The sequence below is a fragment of the Ammospiza nelsoni genome, chromosome 3, assembly GCF_027579445.1.
Source record: "Ammospiza nelsoni isolate bAmmNel1 chromosome 3, bAmmNel1.pri, whole genome shotgun sequence".
In the NCBI taxonomy this organism is placed as follows: Eukaryota; Metazoa; Chordata; class Aves; order Passeriformes; family Passerellidae; genus Ammospiza; species Ammospiza nelsoni.
Window position 1 is genome coordinate 47,461,938 of NC_080635.1, and position 24,342 is coordinate 47,486,279.

A 24,342-nucleotide genomic window follows, 5' to 3' on the forward strand; every position below is an offset into this window, starting at 1 on the left:
TTTTCTGATGGTCTATTTATAAATTTAATCAAAGACACACAAATAGTTACTGTAGATGATGCAGTTGAACTTCATTAAAAACTGCAGGAAATTATAATAGCACTGTAGTGCACCAGAGTGGAAAGACATTCACTGCTGCTCTGTATTGTTGCTTTTCTGAAAACATACTTATTATCCACAAGTACATCTTAAAATATCATACCTATTAATTGTATATGGGTTTATGTCACACTGGCCATTTAGCTGTTTACATCTTTAAATTCAACCTTGTACTTGGACTAAGCTCTGCATCTAAATTAATAATCTTTAGGCCTCAGCAAACATTCTGCTTCCTTTAAATCATATCACTTGTTGCTAAACTTCCATACTACTACAGAATTTTATCCAAGAATTGTTCAATAGACTGAATTGTGGCTAAAAGATATAATCCTTGTAAAAACGTTTTTCTGGCCTTACAAAGCCATTTAATACACTGCAATAAATATTTGGTGTATTTACCATGCAGTCATTCAATGAAAGCCTCATATTCTAATCTTTTGATATAGATATTCTGTCAAAAGTAGAAATACTCTTCAACATGTTGGATGCAAATGATAGGTGAGAGGAGCCCCAGCCTTCTCCCTTTTGCTTGGAAAGGAACCATGTCCAGCTGTGGACAAGATCTCTGTCTGTGGAACAAAGCCTGAGGGCACAAATGTCTAAGTGGCCATTTTCTCTGCTTGCACCCAAGACTGCTGTGCACAGAATGGGCATTAAATGGGCATTAAAACTCAGAGCTGATGTCCAAAACATTGCAAGACAACTGAGCCAAGCTGAGCAACTTCACAGCCATTTCCAGAAGATTCTCCTCTGAAAAATTTAAACCTCTTCTTCAATACAGAAAAAACCCTCAGCTTTCCTTAATGGGAAAAGAAAAACCTTTGTCTAAAGAATTCTTTGTACAGAGTTCAAAGAGTTCATTTCAAACAAGATAATCTCGAACTACAGCCCAATCTGTCCATTGCATGAGGATGATAGCTGTCTGTGAATGACCAAATTACATTTGTGCAGGACTGTGCTGTGCCTGTAAGACCCAGCAGTCTTACAGGTGTCCTATCAGCCCTTCTGGGCATGTTTCTATCAAGGCAACAAAGTTCAGATGCTGCTGCAATTCCCGTGGCTTAGTCTTTACACTGGCACTAAGGGATATTTTCTTCCCCATTTTCCACATAGGTCAAGTCAGGAGGCAGCAGAAATCTTGACTGCAACAAACTCAGCTTTCTGTTCACCTGAGGAGCCAAAACCCCACGAGTGGGCAGGGGCAAACAAACATGGTGTTTGATGGTGTTGGGGCAAAGGGGAAGCTGTCAGGTCAACTGGGACCTGAAAGGTCATGAAAGCTACAAATCTGCTGAGCAGCACTAGCAGCTATTTTAACTGAACAAGCCAAATAGAGAACTGGGGGTTATTTGTAACACAGCCCAGTGCAAATTGGGTGGCACTGACCACAGTGACTCTTGCAGCCCTGGAGGTTTCTCATCTGCAGCCCAGGAGCCTGGGAAGACTCCAAAACTCTTTATGTTTGCACCAATATTAGGGGCCACTTCTGTGTTAAATATGCAGAAACCACAATATTGCTTTTCTCTGAGATGGAACTTTGCCCCTCAAATACTGATTTTTTAAGAGTGACCACATATTCTGTCTCTTTCTTCATGAGAGATAACAGGGTAAGACTGCTGAGTGACTGACTTTCCTGGCTCTGTCCAATTAAAATCTCATTTGCTGTACTTTTATTAATAGATTTTTTCCCACTTTATGCAGGTTTGGAGGGTATTAGAGTGTTCAAGTGAAATATTAGAAGAGAAATCTGAACATACCTTTCAGTGAACAGTACAGATGTATTATTCATTCAAATTTATCAAATTAGGCAGTGAAATTACAATCTCTTCCAGGAACTATATATATGGTCAAGAGTCTTTGTAAATTAGCAACCATTTGTCCTAATTCTTCAGTGCACTGTGCAATGTTCAGCATAAAATTAGAAGACTTGTCTTTCAAAGAGATCCAACCATTTGATTTGATTATAAAATGGCCTAAAAGGAGACAAATTTTACAAGGCTTTCCCATAATTTTTGATTCAATCAAGGGGAAAAGCATAATTTTTGGAGTATATAATATCTATTTCATATATATCTACTGCTCTGGTTGGGTCTGACAAGAAAAGATGTCTATAAATCAACAATAAAAGTGACATTTAGAAACAGCAAATCTGAAAGAGAAATATGTTGCTGTTCTATTAAGGAGCTATACTAGCTGCCAGCCCCTACAAAAACTGGAAAGTTGCCACTCCACATGCTTGGTATCATACCAGCATTGAAACAACTTATATTGCTGTTAGAAAGATCATTGAAAATGTCTCTTCTGTCTGTACTTAACTGTGTGTGAGACCAGCAACAGCAACCATGGGACCACACTGATCTCTTAAGAGCCTTTGGAAATACAAAACAGATATCAAAGGTAAAAGCTGAAAGAAATTAACAAATCATATAGGTGAAGCTTACAGAAATAAATTAGGAAGGCAGTCCTGACCCAAGTAGCAAAATTTCCATAATGAACAGGCTGCTTAAGTCTTTGTATGCCCATGACTTAATCTGGCATGGGAATAACTCTCCTTTTGAGGTAACTGTGCATTCAAACTACAAAAGATAGTTACAGCTTTGTCATGATGCAGTGATCTACTCAAACTGAGCAATATCCTTTGAGCATTTGGGAAATATCTGATTCATACTTATCATTTTAGACTTCTTTATGTTTTGTGCATGAAAAACTCAACTCCAAATTAAAGATGCCCATGTACAGCAAAATTAAACAGGGATTAAAATAATCTCCTTCACTACTATCCCCCTCCCTTTTTCTGTTCCCCATAGTGCTTGAGAAAATGACTCAAAGCCAAATATTTCTGTGGGCTTTGCTGGTGATCAGACTGTTCTTCTCCAAGAATCCAAGCTTGACAGCTGCTTATGGTGCCATCCCTTCATTTGCTCTCTTGGCAATCTGCTCTGTCTTGTAACATCCTGAGGAAGAAAGGAGGAAGGAAATGAGAAATTACTCACGACTGTGGGCTAGAAAAGCAATAGCAACCATGAAGTACTTTTGCATGATTGATCTATTAGATGCTTCTGTTAGCAGATTTCAATTATGGAAAGTCTGCTTGGGTCAGAACTTCTCCCAGCCCATCTTGTGAAACTCTTCTGAAGGCAAAAAGGTTGCAGAGATGTAATTCTGCTCAGAGAGGACCCCTTTATTTCTTGACTGTGAGTGACTTCTACTACCTCTCTCAGTCCTCATACTACTGAAGTGTTTGTTGAAAAATAATTTTCCACTGAGGTACACAGATCTTGTTCACCACATTTTCCTTCTCACTGGCATTGGCCAGAATGTGGTAATTCTGTTTGACGACAAATGCAGAGATTTTGATTCTAGAGTGAAGCCAGAAAAAAAGATATGTCTCAAGATATGTTTGGAGTGTTGTGGGGAAACAGGAAGAAAGGCAGGATAGTGAGAGTGATCACTAGTGCTGTCTGAGTACAGTCGTTGACGTTGAAACCAGAACAGTCTCTTGGATATCAGATTCAGTTCAGATTTAAAACAAAATGCCTTGGCTCTGTCTGTGGGGGGAAGAAGGAGGAGAGAAGGGGGCATGCCTGCTCTCACTATAGAACACTGATTGCATCCTGTCTCCTGCTGCTCCTAGCCTCACACTAACCACTCAGTCTCCTGCTCTCCCCAGTGAAATCTCCTCAAAAGATTTTGTTGAAAGGCTCCCTGTCATTTCTTGTTGTTCTTCATGTAATTTCTTCAATGCCATATCCTGATCTGGCACTGGGATGGGTGGTGCCAAGTCATTTCTTTATCATCAGGGGAACACAGTCTTATGAAATCTCATGCCAATATCATATTGCTTATTTTTAGCTCTGCTAAAAGCACAGAGGAGTTGGTGCTGTCAGTTCTGTGAGATTCATGCATGGTCACCAGTTTAACAACTTTATTTTTACCTACCCAGGGGATCACATGAAATCATGATAAAATAATTTTTTCCATCTTCTCTTTCTTTTAGCTGTGAGATTTCTGTGCTGCAGCAGATATATGAACAGCAGAGGAGAGGAGAGAGGGAAGGAGAGGACAGGTGTGTGCTAAAGGACAAAGCTCCATGGACACTACTCTACACAGTATTCCTACTCCTCAACTGTCCAGGTGCCCTTCCATCTCTCAGTGCTGGCTGCAGATCTGCCATGAAGTTCATTTGTAGAGAAACCATACACCATGCAAGTTTCATCTTTCATGGAGGCTGCCATGGCTTTGTTTGGTACACTGGCAATGTAAAGGACCTTTGAAGTGTGTATGAGTATACATGACACCCTTAAAGGCCCCTCTACATTGTGTAAAAAGGCTTAAGTGTAAATTAGAAACAGATGTAACTGTTTTCAAAAAGACACAGTATCACCTGCAGTAATGGCATGTGAAAAATCCTTGCACTTATTTTTCTTACTTAATTTCGAAGTAGTAGAAAAATGATAAAATTATAAAAGTCAAGGGGTTATGTTTCTTCAATGCTTAATAATTTACAGAATGATGAGTTTACTGTGATTCAAGGAAGCTTCTTGCTGATGATACTTCAGGCTACCTATCCTTGTGTTCTCCAGATTTTTTCTTTTTTTTTTTTTTTTTGGTTAATGTTAGGTCAATTTCTAAGCAAGGTTCTTTGCTGTAGGCACAAGTGCTTCTGGGAATGAAAGCATTTCATTTCCAGGATGAGAAGATAAGCCAGATAATGCTGCAAAGGAGCCATGCAATCCCGGACCCTCTGCCACAACATGAACTCAGGACTTACTCTCCATCCCCAGCAGCATCACCATCCCTTCCTCACACACCCCCGGAATAACAGCCTAGCAAAGCTGCCTGCTCCTCTGAGGAACAGCCTCAATTCCCCAGCAGTGTGGCCTCAGCATCCTTGCCCTGCTCGGCTGTTCAGCAGTCTGGTGCTGCTGCCCTGTGGCATTTCTGAGCATGTTTGTCTGTGTGTTGTCCTTGGTAATGTTTCCATGATGCCTCTGTGTCATGGTTTGACCCGGAAACAGGATTTCTGGGATGCTGTAGATAGGGCCAATGAGTGCTCAGATTTGAATATTGCCATCTGGCCCAACCACTGGGCATTGGATCCACCTCTGAGAACACAGGGTAAAAGCAGGGCTCTCCCCCTGGCAGTTTCTCTTCGGATTTCCGTCGGGAAGGAGTTGGGTCTCTCCCCCGGCCCAGTTGCTGGCTGGGCGGGGGGAGGGAAAAGCCATGCGGCCCGGCCCGGGAGAGGTAGGCCTGGCCCCCCCCGCCAAGGGTGGAAGGAAGAAGTAAAGAAATGCCGGGAAGCAATGTGCAGCCTGTTCCCCCCCCTTGGAGACAGACAGAGAGAGAGTGCAGCCTGTGTTTGTGGCCGTTACCTTGAAATTCAGTAAACATGTGCTGGCAGCAGGCAGCCCGGCTGAGGAGATGGGGGGTGTGCAGCCAGGAGTCCAGCCGCTTGGAGGAGTTTTTAACCCTTCTTGGACAATGAAAACTTCACAGAACATTAACCCTTCCTAGATGAGTGATGAAGGTCTGGACTAGAGAGAGAGAGAGTGAGAGATGTTGAAAGAAGGGAGAAGATGGAGTGGCATTTTATGCTGGACTCTTTTGTGTAGCCATGGACACAGCCATGTTTCCGTGAGATACAGAGACTGAGTCCAGGGGGAGAAATGTCCCAGAGCCAGAGAAGATTCAGTGTGGGTACCCCTCGGCCCCAGGGGGTATATAAAATATGGGGGGGACAGATGTCCCCAAGGTGAAAGACTGTACTTTTCTGGAACTGGAACTGGACAAAGCATCCTTAAAAAGACAACCCTGGAAGCAGCCCTGATTCTTGTTCGGTGGTGAGAGCACCGGAACAAGGACGGAAAAGGCCACCACGACACATGGAAGGACTCCCTCTCCTCTTGAGGAACTGGAAGTTGAGCATTCTAAAGGGTGGTGCTGGACCCAGAACTGGTGATTTTGGAAGATGTATTGTATTGGGCATTTAGGGGGGAGGAGGAGGAGAGTGTTTTTGTGAGATTTTAATTTTCCTTGTGTTTTCTTTTCTTTTGTGTGTAGTTTAGTAATTGTTTTTGTAGTTTAGTTAATAAGTTTTTCTTTTTTTCAAGTGGGAGCCTGCTTTGTTTATTCCTGGTCAAAATCTCACAGCAGACACCAGAGAAAGTGTATTTTCATGGGGGCATTTGGCCTTGTGCCAGTGTCAAAACTTTGACACTCTGGCATGCTGCTGCTCCCCACTGGGAAGGGACTGTCCTTGCTGGGGTATTTTCTGAAAACTGTCCGAGTTGCTAGTCTGACTCCATTCCTGATAAATCTTACATACTTTTCAGTACAGAAAGATACTTCTTTAAAAAGTATCTCTGTCTAGAAGATTCTTTTTATTCATGTCAAGTGGCTGTGGGTCACATTTACTCTGTCTCCAGCTCAAACACAACTAACTGCTGCCAGCATTTTGGTTTAGATGTTTTGCTGTGACTCAGATGGATCCTACCTTTTTTTCCTCAGATTTCACCTTTTAATCTTCTCATCTAGTATTCTGGTCTTTCTGTGTGTGGAAATTAAATTCCAAATAAAAACAATGGGGGTTCCCAGCCAAAGCTTCTCCAGAGTAATCTGAAAACTCCTGAAAATTTCTGAATATTTTCTTCTAAAACTTTTCTGCATTTTTACCAAATTAGCTTGCTTTGCAATGCCTTTACAAGCTTTGTCTGTGACCAGATCCTTCTGCCTATTTGGTTCAGCAACTCTGGTCTCAAAATGCTGTGCTTGACTTGAAATCCATGAGCTCTATGTACAAGTCAAACAGTCAGAAATACAGCACCTTCCCCAGTAATCTAAATAGCTGTAAAAACTGGAAATGGTTTTACACCCACACAGTTCCACTGAATATTCTTAGCTCACCCTGTATCCTCTATAGAACTAGGTTTGAGGCCAACATTTGGGAGCAGTGCGGTGATCCAGATTTTAAAATTCCATTTCTCAACTAAATGCAAGTCCCATCAGCTCCTTTATTCCTAAACTGTTTTTGAACTAGCTTGAATCCCAACCCATCTGTTGGGCAGCTCCTCTGGTTCCCAATGTGCATCACTGTCTAGAGATCCCAATCTGTTCCAAGGACTGTGTGGGAAAAAGCTTATACCCTGTAGTCATCTGTCTTGTCTGATGTGGGAGGCCAGATGCAGGTAGGAAGATAAACATCCTTCCTGAGCCAGCAGAACTAGAGATGTCTATCAGTTTACTTGCTGAAATCTCTATTTGCTTCAGAAGGAGATTAATGAAGTAATTTCTACTGACTTTGTAGAATGGATCCCAAGGTGTTTTGTTGCAGAGTGGAATTTTTGGGTGGTTCCTGCTTTTCAGCTATGACATCTTGAGGGGTGTACTTTTTAATCAAGGATGACAGACATCCAGTAGGACAATCTAATTAAGTTATAACTTGTCTTTGAACAAGTAAATTTTTATTGGTTGATCTCCACTGGTACCCAGAGGTGTCAGATGAAACTAAGGTAGTAGCCACTTTTTTATTATACCTGCCATGAAAGCATTTCCATCTGGATGTTCTCCCAGTCACAGAAAGGAAGTTATAGAACTTATAGAACAAGTTATAGGAATGTATGTGTGAATTTTCTAGTTTTCCCTAGGGAAAAACAAAACCTCCCTTCTGCCAGTGGCCTGTTTTTAACTTTTATATTGTTTTTCACCTAAATGACTGCAGTGAGTTCAGGGCAGTACACCTAATCCACAACCAAACATTATTTTGTCTACTAATACATCTACTCACATCTTTCCTGACAGAATAAGGTTAGCTTGCTCCCACTGATCCTAGTTATTTTATTTTGCTCATCCTTGCACCTATTAGCTGCTGAATATTCTGCCTGGCATTTTGATACCCTAACACTGAAGCAGAGAAGAAAGGGGAAGGCAATTTAAGGGAGGAGAGGACAGATTTTCAGCTGTGTCTACTCTGAGCTCTCAGCACTGAAGCAACTCCTCTAGTGTGTTACTAATATCACCTTTCCCAAGTGAAGGGAGGAAGGATTTTGTAAATAATATGCAGGTACCATATGCCACTAGAAGGTATTTCATATTATGCGGCTTCACAATTAAAAAACACCCAACATAATGTTGCATAATATGCAACAGAACACAATACAGCAAAAATCAAATATTTCTGTAAAAATGGACATTTTCATCTCCTGCTGGGAGTATGATTATGCCTTTTCAATATGCTAATCTGAATCATACAAAGTTGATCTTGCAAAGGGCTTTCAACAATTTTTTCTTTAGTCATTTAGAAATATTCTTTGCTAGTCTTGCTTAGGTTAGGCAAAAACAACCAACAGACATTCATTAAAGCTTTTATTTGAAAGGTATTTGTTACAGGTTTTTTTTTAACTATTTGCTAAACCTGAGAGAATGTTTGAAGTTTTATCTACTGCCCAAATAGAAGTTTGGGACAAAAATCTTGCTTCACCTTATGCATCCACTAACTGCTCATATCTGTATCTGCTATTTTCTATCCTAAATCTGTCCATATGCATCAGCATTTCCCCTATTTCCCCCTTTATTTTCTTTTCATGTCCTCTAATGTGCTGTATTATGTGGATGTTCTCCTGCCACTGAGTATTCTGTTCTGCTATTTTCTCTTTTCCTGTCTTTTTGTGGCCAGTTTTCCCTTTACCCTTTCCCATGTACTATTACGGATATATATTCACATACACTCCCTACACAGCACCAGAATTAGTTATGAGGTGGAAAAAAGGGAAGCAGAGAGATCTGCTTTTTTTGTCTCTTTTGTTTCTCTTCCAATTTCTACTCAGAAAAAAAATGGTGTCAGAGAAATTCCAACAGCAGATTAGTCTATTGAAAAAGAGGCTTGCCAGTCAGCCTGAACAATCATTTGTTAGCTGTCAAAATGGAAAATGCATCTTCTGAGGATCTGAGTGAAGTCTTTCAGCAAGAACCCAACACTGAAGGAAGTGTGATCCTTCTCTTCCTTTGAAATCTTCAAGCAAGATCATTAAAGTGTTTGCTATATTTTTTAAATCCTTTTTCTCCCACCCTCTGATTCTCTAGCCGTCACACTTGCCTTTTTTCCTGACTTCTGCTTCTCTCCTTTGATCATTATCCTCAAACCAATATTTTTTGAAGACTCTTACATTCCTTTGTGCCTACTGAAGCGAATTCCCTTTCCCCTTCTTGCCTGCTCACAGTTGCTTTCCCACTTAGCTTGGCCAGGGGGACAGTGCTGTAGATACAAACCCCAGGGGATTTCTCTGTTTCTGAGCAAAATAGTCACCACCTGAGAAACAGATTTCCTAATGGCTGCACTGGAAATGTGACTGGCCTCTGCAGCAAGTAATGTGTCTCCAAACAAGGAGACACAGCCTTTTGTACAGCTGGTAAGGAAGTTTGGGATCAGATATTTGGATTTCACAAGGGAACCCTTAGATATTGTATAAAAAAGCACACAGGGTAAAGCATGCAGCATGTCTGGCTCTGTCAGTGGGCAGAATTCCTGATGCTGGTGGATTTTCAATGGTACATTTGAAGTTGCTTATTGTTTTCTCTTATTGTCCGAGTTCCAATTGGATGTGTATTACTGCAGAGAATTTGTCCATGGAGCAACAGCCATCCAAAAAGGCAGAAGCAGCAGTTTGTATGTAAGTCTCTCTCCCTCTCTGTCTCTCTTAACTGGCCTTAGAAGACCAAGTGTTTTTAATTTTACCATGGTTCTGTAGCACAGCAGGGATTACAAAACTAGTTTTGAATCAAAATGCTGCTGTGGAACAAGTTTCTGTTTCTGGAGTCCAAGCCAACTTTTCTTTAAGTAACTAGCAAGAAGGGCAGAGGTCTCTAATTAACCACAGGGTGCACAGCTTGGGACAGCACTCTGGCAGCTGTGGGGGCAAGTGGTGTAGGATCTGAAATGCTCTGAGCACAGACTTGAAGACCATGCTTCCCAGCACTAGATTCAGTGCAGATTTTTCTCGTCAGCCTTAGGCAAGCAAGCTGGCCTTGCTGGCTCAATGTTCCTGCTGCCCCCTTTCCCATGAAATAAGGACAATTGCCTCTTTGTAAAGGACTTCAGATATTTACAGGGTGCCATGGCTGCTATGGCCTGAATTCCTGGTTACATACAGTCATTTATCAATGCTTAAAGGTGCCTTTATGCAGCCAATGATGTAAAGATCCTTTATCTAAGTAACAGTTGATCCCTACATATCAACTGCTGTGTCCCTGGCACCTGCTACTGGAAACTATCATCAGGGATTTGGCTTTCTTCTCATGCAAGTGTCCCTCATTTCTGTGTGTTGGTGTAGCCCAATTACCAAATGTGGTCTCTTCCCACTGACATCTTTTCTGCAAGAAAACAGAGTAGCATAATCTATTTTCAAAGCCTATTAAATGAAAAGGTCTCTAGCCCCCAGTCATGGGCTAGAAAACATTCAGCTCAAATGTCCATTTCCACCTCCCACTGTAAAAGCAGCATCATTTTTTTCCCAGTGACTAGATCTGCTGCCATGGTTACAGCTTCACAGAGAGTAGGGTCACCTTCCCTTTCAAGAAAAATCAATGAAAGATTTAATTTACACTATCCCCATACCAGTCACATTTTACACCACTTTTTACTGCCTTAATGTTCCATTCTCCAGAAATGAAGAAGCAAATGGGGTGTCAACAAACAGTGGGATGGAGATGAGGGAAGCAGCTGTCAGGTTGATAAATAGATAATAGATACCAGCACTGATTAATTAAACAGCTCTGCACATTAACGAAACCTTCAAGCAACGTTTCCTTTTCTCCCCTTCCTAAACATTGCACTTGTAAGCTTGCAGCTGTTATGGACTTAAATATTTCCAAGAGACAGAGCTGTTTTGATAATGATAATGAAATTTTTTATGCTAAGACATATTCAAAAACCTGTCACTGAAATTGGCCTCTCATGTCCTTGGATAGCTCTGTGCCTCCCACCACACTTAATAACAGAGGACAAATATGCCATCCCAAAACCTCTCTGCCTTTTTCACTGGCACATGCTTTCCTAACACATCAGGACTGCCCACAAAAGAGGCCATAAACACAGTTTTTATAGAGGTTTTTTGTTACAGAAGAAAGAAGAGAGCGAAGTATGGCAGTGACTAAGTAGCCACCCGTGCTGCAAATCATGTTTGCAAATGCTGTTAAACTGAGAATGGCATTAGGAAGTTCCAATTTCCTCAAAAATATACTAATTTTATTTCACCTATGTTTAATTAATAAAGCAGGATACTTTCACTACAGCTCTCAGGTGGGTTTAAGTTACCTCAGCCCCCCAAAATAAGGTAGGACCCACCAGTTGCTGTTGAGTTGCCTTCTGATCACTCAGCAGCAGCAGGAGAGGCAAAATGGTCTCTCCAGGCGCTTCCCCCAGCTCAGGGTCCCATTTCTTCCCTTTCTGACACCTTTGCTTCTCACAACATGAGCAACCAGGTAGGTCTGTGCTTACAGTACTTCATGCTTAGGATTTCAAAATTTTATTTTAGTCATGCTGCTGAGCAGCCCAGTTAGCTTAGGGTGGAAAATTCACTCTGGAGGCCACTTCAATCCATGACACCTCTGGTGCAGCTGACACCAAAATGCTACCTGTGAAGGCTGTGTGAGTAACATCTCTGCTCTGACAGCTGCCAGCCCATTCCTCTCGGTTTAGCTGCCACCTCTACTTGACAGAAATAAGTTGAGGGATGCTCCTCTACCACATATTTAAAGTATTAAAAAGTGGAAAAAAACACTGTTTCTTAATACTGTAACACCACGCCAGGAGCCCTCTCCCACAGAATACTTTCACAGTGAGGACTGAAGAAACAGGTTAAATTTTTAGCTGCCTTGTCACTGAAACTGGAAGATGCATTTCCTGAACTAAAGACAGGCATCTTCATTAGTCTTTTGTAGCTGAAGATGACCCTATAGGGCACAATGCAGACTACCCATAGGTTGACACTGATATGAAAAAAAAAAAGAAAAACAGATTTTTTTATTGATCTTCCAGCAGGCATTTTTAAACACTGGGTCTAGCATTGGTGGGTATTTAAGGAATTGTATCAGGTGTGAACTTGTCCCAATTTTTACCTCTGCAAAATCTGTAATTCTTCTGGAAGAATATCTTCTCATATCTAACAAGCTGAACTCCCAGCATGAGTCCAGAACACAAATTTGGCTTTGAAGACAACTGTTTCATCATGGCCTTTGGGGGTAGCAAGAGGCAATCAAGATTTGAAAAAAGTTATTTAAGTTTTTTAAGTGAAGACACTCCTCACTTATTATATTCCTTTACAGCTTCAACTTGCCATGGTTGCTTTGTCTCTGTTCAAGATAACTATTTCAAGGTTTGAAAGTAACGTCTGTTCTGACATTTTGCAGTTTGGGAAGGAAATCCAGGACAGTATGCATTCCTGCTAGTGTCAGAGAGGAAGCACTGACATGAATATAAATGCAGATAGGAAAGGAGGTACTGGAATGAGCTGGGACCATTGCACCCAAAAGCCAAAAACAACCATGTGTTTTTATCTCATGTGTTACACATAGCATATGCCAGCAAAGTGTTGTCATTTCTAGTCACAGGTCACATACTGCCAAAGGACTGTGATGGTGAAAGAAAAGCAAAGGCCCGTCTGCAGAGCCAGAAGCAAAGACAGAGCACTCATAGCTTTCTTTGTGGGTAAACCACACACTAAACATGCTTAGAGGCCCAGACAGATGGACATGTGTTGACACTTGTAGTTTTTATTCTGTCTCCTGTGTCATCATAGGCACCAATTTAACATTTCCAAGTGAGATTGTTGCATCAAAATTAAGCCTGGGGTTGCCCTGTGGCCAGCTCTGCTCGTCTCTAGAGTACAGGAAAGGGCAGCCCTACTTCTCCATAATGTTATTGCAAAATGATGGCTCAGACCAGCATGGGTCTGAGCTTGCTATTACAAGTGACTTTGAATTTAATCTTTATTAATTTGTTCTTTTGAAAGGGTCACTGACAGGCCACAGTATTTAATATAATTTTTCTCTCGTTTGGTTTTATTGTTACTGTGTTTAAAGCCTCAAAAAACATGCATTTCTTTATCTGTGGTGTAGTTTTTCTGTCCTTGAATTCTAGTGATCCTTTGTGATATCCAAGCACTCTTAAGCATTAAGATGAGATAATATGAAAATCATACTAACTGCTTCTCAGTGCTCATGCAAACCAAAGAGAATAGAAGTGAAACACAGATTCAGTGGCTGGATGTCATAAAGCCCTGATTTACCTCCCAATTGCCACTAACAGAAAATTGCAGTTGCTGGGAATGAAAAGCCTGTGGACCTTGACAGCCTGTGCACATTGTTGTTTGTAGACAACAGCCTCATAATAGCTGACCTTGAGGAACTCCGCTGGGTCTGTAGCTTTGCTTCTCTCCTAATGCTTCCTGTAAACAACAGCAGCTGACAAAACCAATGCAAAAGAGAGGGAGGAGGAAAAGTTTAACTTCATTAAAAAAAAATACAAAGATGGTCAAAGAAATTTAATCTGTTAAATAATTGTTTGGGCACTGCCTTCACCCATCTCCCACTGACTTCAACCTCTTTTGTGGTGAGCAAGCACTGTTGATATCAACCAAATGACCCGTGAGGTCTGTTCTCCTCTGACTCAGCAAACTGAACTGCAGCAACTAATCACCACTCAGCTCATGTTAAAAAGAGTTTCTTTTTTAATTTTGGTTCAGATTTCAGGGTTTTCTGAGTGACATCTCTGGCAAAGTAGCTGCTAAAACATAGCTTCTGTATATCATCAGCAAAGGATCTACACTATCAGCAGCTAGTCCATTTTCAGAAAGATAGCCTGAGGCAGGAAAAGAAAGCTATTTCTGTGGGTTTAGATTCCTGCCAGATTCTCTCAGCTTGCCCTACTTTCACCTCCTGCCCAGCTCTCTGCCACAGACCTGCCTCCCTAATTCCTAGGTAGCACCTTCACAGCCATACACCACCTGCTCTGCCATAGCTATGGCTCTGATGCATCATAATTCACTACATAATTCACCCGTGGCCTTGCCCAGGCCAAAACCTTTTTTACAGCTACAGACAGATTTCACTCTCTTATTTGATTTTGTCTGGTCGTTACTTCATCCAAGTACATGCGGCACATTGTTTTACGCTACATTTATTTTGCCACTTAACATTTCTGCTTATCAAGCCTGCATGAGCTGAAGCAGTGCTTCTAGCACTGCCAGCAAGACAATTGCATGCTGGATTTATGTCCATGAACATGAAATGGTGTTTTATTACCCAAGGTCAGTCTGAGCAGTCTCCATGGGGATCTGTCTTTTCCATTTGGAGGTATGACTGCAGGTGCCAAAATTTCCTTCTGCTAGATTTTGTGTATAATAAATGCAAGAGCGTGCCAATACTGTTCCTTTCCATAGGAGATGTCCCAGTTTGTAATGTCAGCTTTCAAATACTTAGGGTCAACATTAACCACGGTGGGCACAATACAAAAACAAACCAAAAAGTTCATTCCCAAAGCACTTACATTTGTCCTCTTACTAACGAGTTGCCAAATCTCGCTGCTGTTAGGGGTGTAGTGTAGTACTGACAGCTTAGTGTAAGGGTGCTTGTAGGGAAATCTGACAGATGATGGAGTCTGACTATGACAACAAGCTGGGAAGGCACTCAACCCCTGTGCTCTGTTTTCAGAGAATTAAGGAAATGTCTGTCTCCAAGACAGACAAAGCCAGCTTTTATATGTTCAGCATTTTAAAGGTTTGAATGTTGATAATGGCTTGTTTTGTGCTGCACTGTGGAATAAAGATAGCCATTATGTCTACCAGTGTCCCCTGAAACTAAATCATTAGCTGATATAAAGAAATTTTCAACATGCCTATTACATTATATTTGAAAGGGATTAATTTGTTGACTCAATAGTTGATCAAGCCATGGAAAAATATCTGCTCAATCATTATGTCTTGTGATCTTCATGTTTGCAAGGATAGTAGGAGTAAAAACATATTTTAGCATACCCATTTTGCAGTCATAATATTTTTGCTCATTCTAGTAACAGCAAAGGAATTCTGGAAATGCAGTGACCTGAGAAATTTTATAGTTAGCATTTTGTGACCTTTATCTCAACAGCTTTTGAAAATGAAGATTAAAGAAATAATTAGACACTGAAATTACATGTAACTTTCAAATGTTCGTGAAACCTAAAATAGCTGCTAAGGAAAGCAATATTGAAGTTTGGGATTACAAGTTATTTAATGGAAGACAATAACTTACTGTATCAGAAAAATCACCCCCCTGTGGTGCTCTGATCAAGAACTGATTTCTTCTTCTTTGTTAGCAGCAGTAAGAATATCTTCTTACCTGGTAAGAGAAGTGGTTCAGATCTCTATTGTAGTGATTGTCTTTTCATACACTCCTGCTGCTACTGACTTTCCTGTGGGGCCTGTCTTCAGCTGGGTTTACTTGTATGAGATATTGTACTGTCCTGATGTACAGCAATGCGAGGATAATTTGGGATGATCGGGTAGTACAGTGATGGAGAAGCCATATAGAAATACCCAGTGTTTTGGGATGCAAAGTAGATTCTGCTGGAGAAGCATTATGTTGGGGTCCCTTTTGCCTTGCATCTCATGCAGTTAGTTTCCCCAGAATGGAAAATGCATGCAAATTACTGCAATCTTGATTTGGCAGCATTCTGCATCTCCTTTTCACCAGTTGCCAACAAACTGATAAAACCAAGTTGAAAACTGTTTAACAATCAGAACACTGCCACAAGTATGAAGGAACAAACAGCACCAGACTTGAAAGATTCTCAAGAATAAAATTTTTGACAGTGCTTTACTCATTGTGGAGAAATCAGAATTGGTTTTTTTCAAGCTAATTATATGTTCCTAAGAAAAGCTGTTTCAGTTAGTTTTCAGGAGTAATATTCTCAACAGTTTCCCTCCATCTCTCGTGCTACTTTTATAGTAGCATTAAATATCTCCTGTTGAAGCCCATAATACTTCATCAGCTGCTCACTTTGAAATGAAAAAAACCCTACTGACTTGGGATGGCATACACGTTTAAAGATTTTTTATTTATAAAAAAGATCAAAAGATCTCTGTTTGTCTCATTCTTCTCAAGTAGTGCTAGCCAAAAATATTTCAGTGCAATGCTTTTCAGTCAGAGAATACTAGTCCAAGGAAATTACACCATTCAGTGGAATTGCATTCATTAGTGTCAAACTCATAGGAGAAACCAGCAACAATCATAATACACGCACAGAGCACATTCCAGACAACAGCTTGCCTTGAGCTGTGTAGCCACCTGATAATTGTAAAAAACTGGGCCAGATCATGCATCTGGATAAAGCATTATTACATGTGATAGCCTGGATGGTAGGTGATTAGCTGCCTGGGAACCAGTGTCCAGGTGAAGTTTATAATATTCTGCTCAAGAAAGAAAGAAAGAGAGAGGAACAAATGAAACAGAAGCCCTCAATAAAACTCACAAAGTGATATGACTGACTCATTGTTTTAAAAACCAGGTGGGGGAAAATTCAAGACCACATTTAGACACTCATATATGGACACATAAAATATGTGATATGAGCTCTGGTATGAGATAAATGTATAGGTTTTCATTGAAGGCAGCAGAGATCTAATTCTCTATGCTTTTGCACCTGTAGAGGTGCCTGTTGGCACCTGAGATGCTTTAGGATATTCAAGACATCCAGAGGTATGATAAATTTGATATAGGACCTACAGAACACCTGCACCTCTGGTGGAACAGCTTGAGGCCATACATTTTTGATGAGCATTGCCATCAGTAGTTTTCAGTCAATACATGCAACAGAATTCTCAGAATCTGGTATTTAATCTAATGTATGTAGCTGTTCCAAGATGAGCTGAACAGCTCTCTGGAGTCGTGCTTGCTTGGTTGGTTTGCTGTTTTTTTAAGAATGAAATTGTAGTGACAAAGTGACAATACTTCTGTTTAGTAATACTGCTACTTTACAAAAATACTGTGTAGATAGTCAATACCCAAGCCCCTCTGTGCGAGCTAGGTGAGACCAGAGCTTTGCTGGTTCCTCCCACCAGCCTGCTTAGGCAACAAAGGATTGAGTAAAATCATTGTCTGTACCACTCAGGTTTGACAGAACACCACTGTAATTTCTTTCAAATCAGTGCAGGCAGTTTCTATCTATCAGATCTGTCAGTAAAATACTGCCTTTATTTCCAGGACTTCCAGACATGCAGTGGAAGGAGCATCATCATGAGTTCATCTTGAAGCACCCAAAACAAGAGATTTTCCTTGCATGGTCATATTTTCCCAAAGTCATAGTAGCATAGAGATGGCCAACCTAGAAAGACATTTGTGGGCTAAGGAGAAAATAAAGCCAAAATTTACTAAAATACTAGCATTTTAGGGTTTTACAGGAATGTGAAATTGCTGTGAAGAGGTTTCCATGTTTATACAGTAAATTGAAGTACAGTCCAAGAAGGATGTGGAAAAAACCCCTTTATTCTGCCTTTATGAATTATTAGTTTTAGCTGGGCGAGAAAGTGACTCAGTGGAGAAAGGGAACCAGGAGAACCATGTGCTTCACTGGGTAGGAAGGGAATAGGATGAACAGTTTGCTGCAGTGATATTGATTCCTGGCCTCTCCATCCTGCTGGTATTTCCTCCTTCCCCCAGCATATTTTTCAAATCTTTAATCCTCCAGCATACTTCTCAAATCTTTAATATATATTCTTCAGTGTAAGAAAATATTAGAAATCCCTCTCCTTAATTTTTAGACAAGTTATATTTGGGAAGTATAACTGGGAAAGATATTATAAGTCAGTAAGTCTCATTATGACCTGACCAAAATTTAGACACATTTGAAAACTCTGGTCTGAAAACACTACCTGTTTGGGAAAAATGAGTTTTAAAATTAAAGCATGTTCTCTCTTCTTTAGAAGGGAAAAATGCAATGAGGAGATAACTCTCCAGTATTTTCTAAAAAGGGGTATACAAGAGCCAGTGGAGACCACTTCAAAAAGGTTATAAAACAACTTTAGGAGGACTGGGAAAAGAACAAGGATAAGCCAGAAAATATAGGAAAACTACTTCTAGGCAACACAACCTTACAGTTTACTAGAGCAAAAAATGTTTGTAAAAATAATAGAAGCTCTCTTGGACATACACTGACTCCAAGAAAGACACTTCTGTCATAACACAGAAAGTCTTGCAAATCACAGATACATTTTGATCATGGGTGCTGAATGGCTCCAAAATAAAGGAAAAAATGTCACAAACAAAGGCATGGTGAAAATTGCTTACTATGTTCTTCAGACTTGTATTGTTCTGAAATGGGTGGGGTTCCGAATTTGGCGGCACATTTACTTAGGAAGAAAGCAAAATAACTTTTTTAACTGAACACTGCAATCTGACAGTATGACATAGAATGTTAACTTTCAATTAGTAAGGTGCTGCAGCATAAAACATCACTTGAACCTCTATCTGGAATTAAGAATCTCTTAGCTGTATGTCTTCCAGTTCAGCCCACATATAACACAAACGGAACAGCTTTAGTTTCCCAAGAACTGTCTAACATAATTGTAATTCAGCGTGTGTCTACTGCCAACATCTGAGGCAATGCCAGGCACAGCCACCTTAGCAGACTGGCAAAGAACAACCAGGAGTGCAGCTTCCTGATTTGGGGGAAGCCTAGCAATGTTGGGGTACAGTATAATTAAAATTAGAACCAGCAGCAAATTAAATTCTAATCCATAAAAATCATCCCTTTTCTGTATATGTTGCAACAGACTGTCCCTGACAGTAAGTCTTCTTTCCCATGAAAATAAACTCTGTTGTCTTTTCCTCAGCAGAGTTCTGCTCCCATTTGCACACAGCAGTCTAAAGCCACATATAATGCTTGGACAGTTTGTACCCTTGTAAGATATTCTGCATTTTATACAAATTAAGCATTGTCCGTGCTACTCTGGAACAGGATGAACCTATTTTCCTATCTTGTTACCTTTGTAGAGAAAGCACTGAGCATGTAATTGTCATCTCTAGGTAGGACAAATGGTTTAAGTGATGAATTTCTGCAAAATGTAGCAAAGACTGAAGAAAACTAAATCTGTAATCATTCATCCAAGCTCACTATAAAACAAACAAACAAAACCAGTGACCTAACAAGAACACACATGCAAAAAAAAAGTCAAATTCCTGCAACAAAAATATAAGAGTCTTGTTTGGCTTGATAACACAATGGCTCCCTCTGCAGGGTGACACATCTCATCTGGATATAAAATGATATAAATGACATACAGATATATGTCGCTGTAGAGCGTGACACAGTACGGTAATGCACAACTCCATCAGAAGGGTGAAAGAGAGATTTAATTAAACCAACGTAACTTTTATAGTTCCTCCAGATATTGACACCCCTCTAACACATATACAGTGCTCATTGGTCATAAAAGAGAACCAAAGTTCTCAGTAGACACCCAGAGAGCCACATCACTCTTGAGCCAGCAACAGTCCACATCTCCCAACTTTCTCTCCTTCTCTGGTCTCCGTGGTAACGACCTTGGTGTTCCTTCAGGAGAGATATAGGGCTTCTCCTTATCTTCAGGAGGCCCTGCTGGCTCACAGGGACAACACAGAATGTCTTTCCTACAATTCCCCTTTTTGCATTTGACCAGCAAATACAACTGCTAAGGACTTCTGCAGGGCCCTTGCAAAAATCCAAGCAGATGAAGGATCCATTCTTCATTCACTTGCAGATAACCAACTTCTACCAACTCCACAACACACACCCTCACAATCACAAGGTTCATGTACAAACAAAACACTAAGACAGATCTTCAAATACCGTTACAGACTTCGCAATTTCCAGATAACACATTTGTAGCAGAATGACACTTTCACCTCCAATCAAATAACTGTCTCCCACACAGAGTCAGAGACCAAGTCATTTGCCTAGTCACCACTCAGAACTAAGTAGCATCCACTTAACCTTGCAACTGGTTGCTGCTATCATAACAGGCAACCAACCTAGTTGCTCAAAGTGTGGACTTCAGCCACTAGTTCAACCCCTATGCAAAAGCAACACTTCTCCCTTAGGTACATCAAATTCCCCTACTTTGGGACCATCAGTGCTCTGCAAAAGGAGATGGTACAAGGCACACTTCTCAGTACTACCAACCTCTCTATAAGAGAATTCAAGAAAATGAAGCAAAAGTAACGTCTGCTAACTTGACTTTTGGAATTTCAATGTAAGCCTATAACTACCCTTACTCTGTCTTGAATTACCATCTTTACCACACAGTCCTTAAGGGTCTTCGCTTCCATCTACCTAATAACCAATACAATTACCTATTCATTTTGTTGCCACTGTAGAGCCATTCATCCTGTCCTTTTCTGTGTGCTCCAAATAAGGTTTGACACAACAGGCAGAGACCCATCAAGGGCCATTTTCTGTTAAAACACATGCATATCCTCTTCCCCATGTTACTAATTCTTCTGGGCCAGTCCATTTTCTCATAATTGAATCTTTTACCCAAACCTTAATACCTTTCTTAAAGTTTGGCTGTTTTGAATTCAAAGATGAAAAATGGTAGAATATAGGAGAGACTTGTAAGTCAGGTAAAGGACACCAAAAGTTTAAGACATAAATGGCTTTGTCTAATCTCACTGGAGGCGATTCCTTCTGCATTCCCCCTTTTTGTTTTTTGCACCTGGTGCTTCAACACACCATGAGCACGCTAAATAATTGCTTGGCCTATCAAAGCATGAGGGATACCAGTAGAATGACCAACACCCCAAACACGAAAAAACACTTGCAATTGCTTTGAAACATACACTGGGCCATTATCTGTCTTTACATGCGATGGAACGCCTAAGATGGAAAAGGCATCACAAAAATGACAAGTAACATCCCAAGCTGTTTCACCAGCCAATGCTGAAGCAACCATGGCATGAGAAAAGCTGTCAATTGTGACGTGAACATACTTTAAACGGCCAAATTCAGGCATTTTTGTAACATCTGTTTGCCATTCTTGCAGAGGGAGTAAGCCTCTAGGATTAGTCCCTTAATATTTTGAGACACAAGACATATGACAATCAGGGCAAGAAGAAATAATTGACTTTGCTTCACTATGTGATAATTTAAATTGCTGCCGTAGTGCCTGAGCACCCTGATGAAAAAATTGGTGAGACAGAACAGCTTGCTGTAACATATTAGGCACAGTTTTTACTGCTGAGGCAGCCACAAGGGAATCCACATAGGCATTACCTTCCACAAAGAATCCAGGTAGAGATGTATGGTTACAAATATGCATAATAAAATAAGAATGCTTTCGGTTATGAATAACAGTCCACAATTTCAACAACATGACAAATAATGGTTTCTCCTTTACATTGTACAGCACAGCTTGATCCAACTGCTTTACTAAATTAGCAACATAAACAGAGTCAGTAACTATATTTACGGAGCTAGGAAATAAGGTAAATATGCCAAAAGTACAGCACAAAGTTCAATTAACTGAGGAGACCCTTGTTGAACCATTACTTCGTGTTCCCAGTGGTCATCTTTCTTCCAGGCTACAGCAGCCTTTCCAGTTCTTCCAGATCCATCCATAAAAACTGTTGTGCTTTCCACTGGTACTGAAGTGCAAAGTTGTTTTCCCTGAAAAGGAATTTCCTTAGTGAAATTCAAAATAGGATGAGAGGGTAAATGATATGCTATTTGACCTGTAAAGGAAGATAAAGCAGATTACAGCTCATGATTATTTCAAAAACACCACTCAAAATACCATTGCTGTACTGGTATTATAATAGTTACAGGATCACAACCTAGGATTTCATGGTAGAGTCTGCAACCTTTGATAATGATGTCTGCAAAAAGCTCATACAGACCTGGAGCAGTTTTTCATGACCTGAAAGACAAAAATATCCACTCCAAAATATGCAATTTATCTTCCCATTTATCATTCCATTGACACAACAATCCACATGGTATTTCATTATCTCTCAAAATCAACAATTGCACACCAACAAACATCTATCCTAGTGACAAATTTAGATGTTAAGGCCAATTCAACTTCTTCTACAGCCTTTTTTGCTGCAGCAGTCAAACGTCATCAGTAGAAGAAGTTATCCCCGATAATAAGTCATACAAATGTTGCAGTTGATGATTGGTTATCCCCAAGTATGGCCTAAGCCAACTTATTGCACCAACCAATTTCTGCACGTCAACAGCAGTTTTAATATCAATGTCCAATTTTATAGGTTGAGGCACAATTTGTGTATTGGTGATTATCAACCCCAAATATTTCCACGGCATCTGTCTTTGGACTTTCTCTGGGGCGATAACCAAACCAAAGGCCTCTAATTTTTTCACAGCACATTTTTCAAGAGCCAACAATTGTTGTTTATTTTCAGAAGCCAACAAGATATCATCCATATAACGATAGCAATAACAGTTGCTAAATTGCTCTTGGACCTTAGATAAAGCCTGTGCCACAAACCACTGACAAATACTTGGAGACTTTCTCATTCCTTGATGCAAAACAGTCCACTGATATCTTTGGTCTGGTTTAGAGAAGGCACTGTAAAGGCAAATTTTTCCTTATCCTGATCAGCCAATGGAATTGTAAAAAAGCAATCTTTCAAATCAATGATAATTATTTCCCATCCTTGTGGAATCATTGTAGGTGTTGGGAGACCTGATTTTAAAGCACCCATTGCGGCCATCACAGCATTTATCCACCGCAAATCGTGCAGACGTCTCCATTTACCAGATTTCTTCATTATTACAAACACAGGTGTATTCCATGGGCTAAATGAGTTTTCAATATATCCAGCTAGTAATTGTTCTTTCACTAAGCTTCGCAGGGCAAGAAGCTTTTCAGTAGGCAGGGGCCACTGCTCAATCCAGACAGGCTTATCTATCAGCCATGTCAAGGACACAACCAGATGTTTAAAGCCCTGCATCCCAGTGGCCCCCAATAAAAATCTGTGGTAATTTTAACACCCCATTGGGTTAAACAACCACATCCCCATAAAATAGGCTGAGCATTACTAACATATGGTCTAATGTTAGCTTGTTGGCCTTCCGGATGTGTTAAAGTGATCGCGATTGCAGATAAAGCACCAGCAGTTGATCCACCTAACCCAACAACTCCTAAGGTTGATTGAGTGAGGGGCCATGTTGGAAGCCAAACAAGCTGTGAAACTATAGTTACATCTGCTCCTGTGTCAAGTAGACATGATATATTGTTGTTTCTGGGTGATATCCCTTAGCAGTAACCAAACATCGTATTACTGGACGCTCATCTGTCACCTTTTGAGTCCAGAGAACCTGAGGTGGTCCTGTAGATCCAAAACCTTCAGTGCCACAACTCCAGTCCACTACAGTTGGAACACAACTCATAAAAGGAACAAGTTGAGCAATACAAGTACCTTTTTGAATGACAACAGGAGGTTCACTAAGAGACACCATAGCCTGAATTTGTCCCACATAATCAGAATCAATAAGACCCAAATGAACATTAATACCTTGAATAGTGCTACTAGATCTTCCCATCAAAAAAGCACTCAAACCCTGACCTATAGGTCCATAAGCATCAAGAGGCACTTCACATATACCTCTTGTCAAAACAGTCACTGTGTCAGCTACCAGTATATCAATCCTTGCCGAGCCTCTTGCGGCCCCTGTGTACCTGTCACAAATGGAGAGCTTTGCAGCGCTGGCAGGGCTCGTGATTGCCGTCAGGCTATTTTTGTCTCCACGTGCCCCTTCGCGTTCTGCTTCCGCCTCCAGTTTCCCCGTGCTTGTTGAGCACCTGAAAAAGATCTTAACTTACAAAATTTAGCAATATGGCCAAAGTTACCACATCGATGAAAAGGCACTTTACTGGCCCAAACTACCCTAGAATGTGCACATCCTCCAGCAGTTTGATGGCATTGGGTCTTCACGTGTCCTGATTCTTCACAAGCAGAACATCTGGGTGAGGACTTCATGACTTGTTAAAGCAGCCATTTTATGTTCCACCAAACCGACCTTTGAGTAAGCAACTACAAGATCAGACAGCGAAGGTTCTCCTGGTAAAGAATCAATAATTCTCCTACAATCGTCATTCACATTTTCTCATGCTAGCTGTCTGCATAAAATTTGCCTCAACTTATCATCCTCAACTTGCTTCTCGAGGGCTGCAGCAACCCTCTCCACAAACTGCAGAAAAGGTTCCTTCACCC